This window comes from Scatophagus argus, chromosome 7 (genome assembly GCF_020382885.2).
Source record: "Scatophagus argus isolate fScaArg1 chromosome 7, fScaArg1.pri, whole genome shotgun sequence".
Classification (NCBI taxonomy): domain Eukaryota; kingdom Metazoa; phylum Chordata; class Actinopteri; family Scatophagidae; genus Scatophagus; species Scatophagus argus.
Window position 1 is genome coordinate 26,501,434 of NC_058499.1, and position 5,740 is coordinate 26,507,173.

The following is a 5,740-nucleotide window of genomic DNA, read 5'->3' on the forward strand; positions in this document are numbered from 1 at the left end:
GGGAGAGAGGCAGGGGGAAGGAGCACACAAGCAGAGATGCATAGCAGCAGTAATAATGCCAGAAGTATCGGAATGTAGATAATGATAATGACATTGAAGTATACAGAAGGTATTATGGTGATTTTGATAACAATAGTAGTAACAATAATGGTAGTAGCTGTACAGAGTCGTAATAGATTTAAATCAGATTATGACTAAACAGTAGTAATTGCAGTAGGTTTTGAGCAGGACGACAGCAGGACCGCAGCAGGAGGTCCAGTCATGATCGCTAGGAATCTGCGGGACAAGAAAGCACAGGGACTCCAGGGAAGAAGTTGAGTTAGTAATATGCATTAATGGGACATGAATGTGTGCAGAAGGAGAGGGAGAGGAAGAAAGAGCTCAGTGCGTCATGGGAGGGCCCCCGGCAGTCTCAGCATAACTAGGGGCCGACCTAGGCCAGCCCTAACTATAAGCTTTATCAAAGAGGAAAGTTTTTAGTCTACTCTTAAATATAGAGAGGGTGTCCGCCTCCCGGACCGAAACCGGAAGATGGTTCCATAGTAGAGGAGCTTGATAACTAAAGGCTCTGGTTTCCAATCTACTTTTGAGGACTCTCGGAACCACAAGTAGCCCTGCATTTTGGGAACGCAAAGTTCTGGTGGGATAATAGGGTACTATTAACTCTTTAAGATAGGGTGGTGCCTGACCGTTCAGGGCTTTATAAGTGAGGAGGAGAATTTTAAAATCTATCCTGAATTTTACAGGTAGCCAACGTAGAGAAGCCAGAACAGGAGAAATATGGTCTCTCATGCTGGTTCTTGTCAGTAGTCGTGCTGCAGCGTTCTGGATTAGCTGAAGAGTCTTGATGGATTTACTGGGGCAGCCTGATAGAAGGGAGTTACAGTAATCCAGTCTAGAGGTAATGAATGCATGGACTAATTTTTCTGCATCTTTCTGACTCAGGATGTGCCTAATCTTTGCAATATTGCGGAGGTGAAAGAATGCAGTCTTTGAAATATTTGCTATGTGCGAGTTAAAGGACATGTCCTGGTCAAAGATAAATCCTAAATTTCTTACATTGGAGCTTGAGGCCACGGCTAAGCCATCTATCAATGCAATATCACTGCATAATTTATTTCTAAGGTGTTCGGGGCCCAGAACAATAACTTCAGTTTTGTCTGAATTTAGAAGTAGGAAGTTGCTGGTCATCCAGGTTTTTATGTCTTTAAGACATGCCTGAAGCTTGACTAGCTGATTTGTTTCATCTGGTTTCACTGATAAGTACAATTGTGTGTCATCCGCATAACAATGAAAATGTATGGAGTGTTTCCTAATAATATCACCAATGGGGAGCATATACAGGCTGAATAATATTGGCCCAAGGACAGAACCTTGGGGAACTCCATGACTAACCTTTGTGAGTGTGGATGATTTATCATTAACATGAACAAACTGAAATCGATCTGATAAATACGACTGAAACCAGCTTAATGCAGTTCCTTTGATGCCAATTAGGTGTTCCAATCTGTGCAGTAATATAGAGTGAGTGGTCAATGGTGTCAAATGCAGCACTAACAGTACAAGGACAGAGATAAATCCCTTGTCTGATGCCAGGAGGAGGTCATTTGTGACTTTGACCAATGCTGTTTCTGTGCTATGATGAGCTCTAAAGCCAGATTGAAAAGTTTCAAATAAGTTATTATTTTGAAGAAAGTCGTATAACTGATTGGCGACTGTTCTTTCAAGGATCTTGGAAAGAAATGGAAGATTAGATATTGGTCTATAGTTGCTTAAAACCTCTGGATCAAGTGTGTGTTTTTTAAGGAGAGGTTTGACTACAGCTATTTTAAAGGACTGGGGTACATAGCCTGTTATCAGGGACAGATTGATCATGTCTAATAGATAGGTGCTAAGTAAGGGTAAAGCTTCTTTGAGAAGTTTGGTAGGGATGGGGTCTAAGAGGCATGTTGTTGGCTTGGATGAATATACGAGTGAGTATAGCTGATGGGGATCAATAGGTGAAAAGCAGTCAAGATGATTATCTGTTTCTATTGTTGGTTCAAAGACACTAGTGTTTGATGTTACATCAGTATCAGCTGAGGTCAGCAGGTGCTGAATTTTGTCTCTAATGATTAAGATCTTGTCGTTAAAAAAGGTTATAAAGTCATTGCTGCTAAGGGTCACAGGGATACAATTCACATCATTGGCAATTCCGGTTACCTGCTATCGCGACAACTAATGAAGCACTACAGGAACAATGGCCACCTAATCACCAGGCAGAGGCATTTTAATAAAGCTTGATGCAGCTTGTGTGGTCATTTAGCATGCTTTCAGCATTTAAAGTTAAAGGCTGAAGTGTCTTCATATGAAAAAAGTGACAAATGTCAGTGCAACAGTCATAACATGCTGCATTCTTCACAACAATGTTTTACAACCAGGTGATCAACTTGACGAAGAAGAGCAGGGTCTCCCTCAACTCAGGGGAGACATTTATGAGCCACACCCACCGCAACCCAACAACCAAGATAGGCATCATTGCAGAGACATGATTTGTACCACTATTTAAGGATTGGATCCATCTTCACACTCAAACATTTTTTAATTTGATTTTTCATGAGCTGGTGTGCAGTATGCCACAGGGTGATATAAGGCATCTCATATCAAATGCCAAGTTTTTTGGGGTAAAATCAAAATACCTCATTTGTGTTAATTGTAAGACTATAAGGCATTAAGTTATTACTTTTTGATTGAAATGCCTCTACAGTGCATCTGGAAAGTATTCACACCGCTTCGCTTTTTGCACATTTTGTTATGTTACAGTCTCATTCCAAAATGGATTAAATTCATTTATACACATATACAAAATACTCCAAATGACTTTACTCCACTTAATGATGCTACGCCTCCAGGGTTTGTTTACATCTCTCAACCCCATGACTTCAGCCAAGGCGGAGGTCTCACGGTAACCTCACCTGTCTGTTACTGATTTGAGGCCACTGTATGTCAGCTCTCTGGACCTGTTCTCACTATCGTAGCCACCCTGTATCGCCCACCAAAGCCTAACAGGGATTTTATAACTGACTTTGCTGTCTTCCCGATTCACCTCTTCACACTATCACCAAACATAATACTTCTGGGAGATTTTTACTCTCTCTGCACCTTGGTTCACTCCCACTCTTCGACAGTTAAAAGCAAAAGGACGTCAACTTGAAAGACTCGATAGGAAAACCGGTCTCACTGAGCACAAGCACATGTATTCTAACCATATTCTACACTACAAAGACTGTATTTCTCAAGCCAAATACATCTACTACTCTGGTTTAATTCGATAGATAGATAGATAGATAAATAGATACTTTATTGATCCTAAGGGAAATTCAAGAGTTCAATAATTAGTTCAAATGACGGAAACGCCAAGGCCCTTTTGTTCCTCCTTACGAACATCACAAAACCCCCGTATTCACTTCCTTCTCATCTTTACTCCTCTGATTTTTGTAATACTATGGCATCATTTTTCTCTGCAAAATTAAACATATTCACCAGCAACATACACCCACCTCTGCTCCAAATTCACCTGCCCCAGTCCGATTTGCCCCTACCCATTCACTCCCAGCATTCACCCTACCCCCAGTCAACGAAATTATCAAACTTATTCAAAAATCCAAATCCTTAACCTGCCAATTAGACCCCCTTCTTATCATTCTTGTAAAGGCCATCCTCCCCTCTCTGTCCCCTCTCATCATAGATATAGACATCATCATTTTCAACAACACAGTGTCTACTGTGGACTCCTTTAAGTTCCTGGGAACTACAATCGCCCGGGATCTCAAGTGGAAGTCCCACGTAGACCTAATCAGGAAAAAGGCCCAGCAGAGGTTGTATTTTCTGCGACAGCTGAAAAAGTTCAACCTGCCTCAGGAGCTGCTGACCATCTTTTACACCTCCATTGTCCAGTCTGTTCTCTGCACTTCCATCACTGTCTGGTTTGGATCGGCCACCAAACAGGACAGAAACAGACTGCAACGAACAATCAGGTCTGCAGAAAAAATCATCGGGGCCGACCTGCCCTCCATCCAGGACTTATACCAGTCCAGGGTCAAAAAACGGGCAGGAAGCATCACTGCAAACCCCTCTCACCCTGCACACAAACTATTTGATCTGCTTCCCTCTGGTAGGTGTTACAGAGCTCTGTATGCCAAGACTACCAGACACAAAAACAGTTCCTTCCCCCAGGCTGTCTCCCTGATCTCCCCGTAAACCACCTGCCATTGTGTGAACCATCACACTGTTTGCACTACCTCATTCCACTGTTTGCACTACATGTATATATATATATATATATATATATATATATATATATATATACTTTTCTCTTGTAAATATTTTATTCTTATTTTTATTATTATTATTTTCTATTTTGTATTTTGTATGGTGCACAGGACAGAGAAAAATCCGGAGTCAAATTCCTTGTATGGTCACACATACTTGGCAAATAAAGCTGATTCTGATTCTGATTCTGATTCATTCTTCCCTTACCACCCCAACTCCAATACTCAAGAAAGCTGGTTCAGATCCCAACAATGTCAATAATTTTTGTCCTATTTCAAATCTTCCATTCATCATTCATTCTAATAAGATGCATTATTATTATTATTATCATTATTGTCATTATAATGACAAAGTTAAACAGGTTTGCGTGAATTGTTTTGCAAATTTATTAAAAATAAAAAAACTAAAATATAACATGTATATATGTATTCACACCCTGTGATCAATACTTTGTTGAAGCTCCTTTGCCAGCAATTACAGCCTCAGGTCTTTTTGAGTATGATCCTATAAGCTTGGCACACTTATTTTTTGGCAGTTTCTCCCACTCTTCAATGCAGAACCTCTCAAGCTCCATCAGGTTGGATGAGGAGCGTAGGTGCATAGCCATTTTCAGATCTCTCCAGAGATGCTCAATAGGGTTCAAGTCTGGGCTCTGGCTGGGTCACTCAAGGACATTCACAGAGTTGTTCCAAAGCCACTCCTTTGTGATGCTGGCTGTATGCTTATGGTCGTTGTCCTGTTGAAAGATAAACCTTTGCCCCAGTCTGAGGTCCAGTGAACTCTGGAGCAGGCTGTCAGCAAGGATGTCTCTGTACATTGCTATAGTCATCTTTTCCTCAACTCTTACTAGTCTCCCAATTTCTGCCGCTGCAAACATCCCCACAACATGATGTTACCACCACCATGCTTCACAGTAGAAATGGTATTGGCCAGGTGATGAGCAGTGCCTGGTTCCCTCCAGAAACCAGCTTGTCATTCATGCCAAAGAGTTCAATCTTTGTTTCATCAGACCAGAGAATTTTGTTTCTCGTGGTCTGAGAGTCCTTCAGGTGCCTTTTGGCAAACTCCAGGTGGGCTTTCATATGCATTTTACTGAGGAGTGGCTCCTGAGGAGTGCTGCAGAAATAGTTGTCCTTCTTGAAAGTTCTCCTCTCTCCACAGAACAATATCTCTCTGTCAGAGTGACCATTGGGTTCTTGGTCACCTCCCTGACTAAGGCCCTTCTACCCCAATCACTCAGTATAGTTTGGGGGCCAGCTCTAGGAAGAGTCCTGGTGCTTCCAAACTTCTTCCCAGGCAAAATCAGCAGATGAAGGACAGACACAAGAATACACTTCAACTTTTAGTATTACTTCTCTTATTAACTCAGTGAGTTGTTGTTGCTGCTTCCCCAGCTCTTGTAATTGTATGTGATCATTTTTTTTCTCAA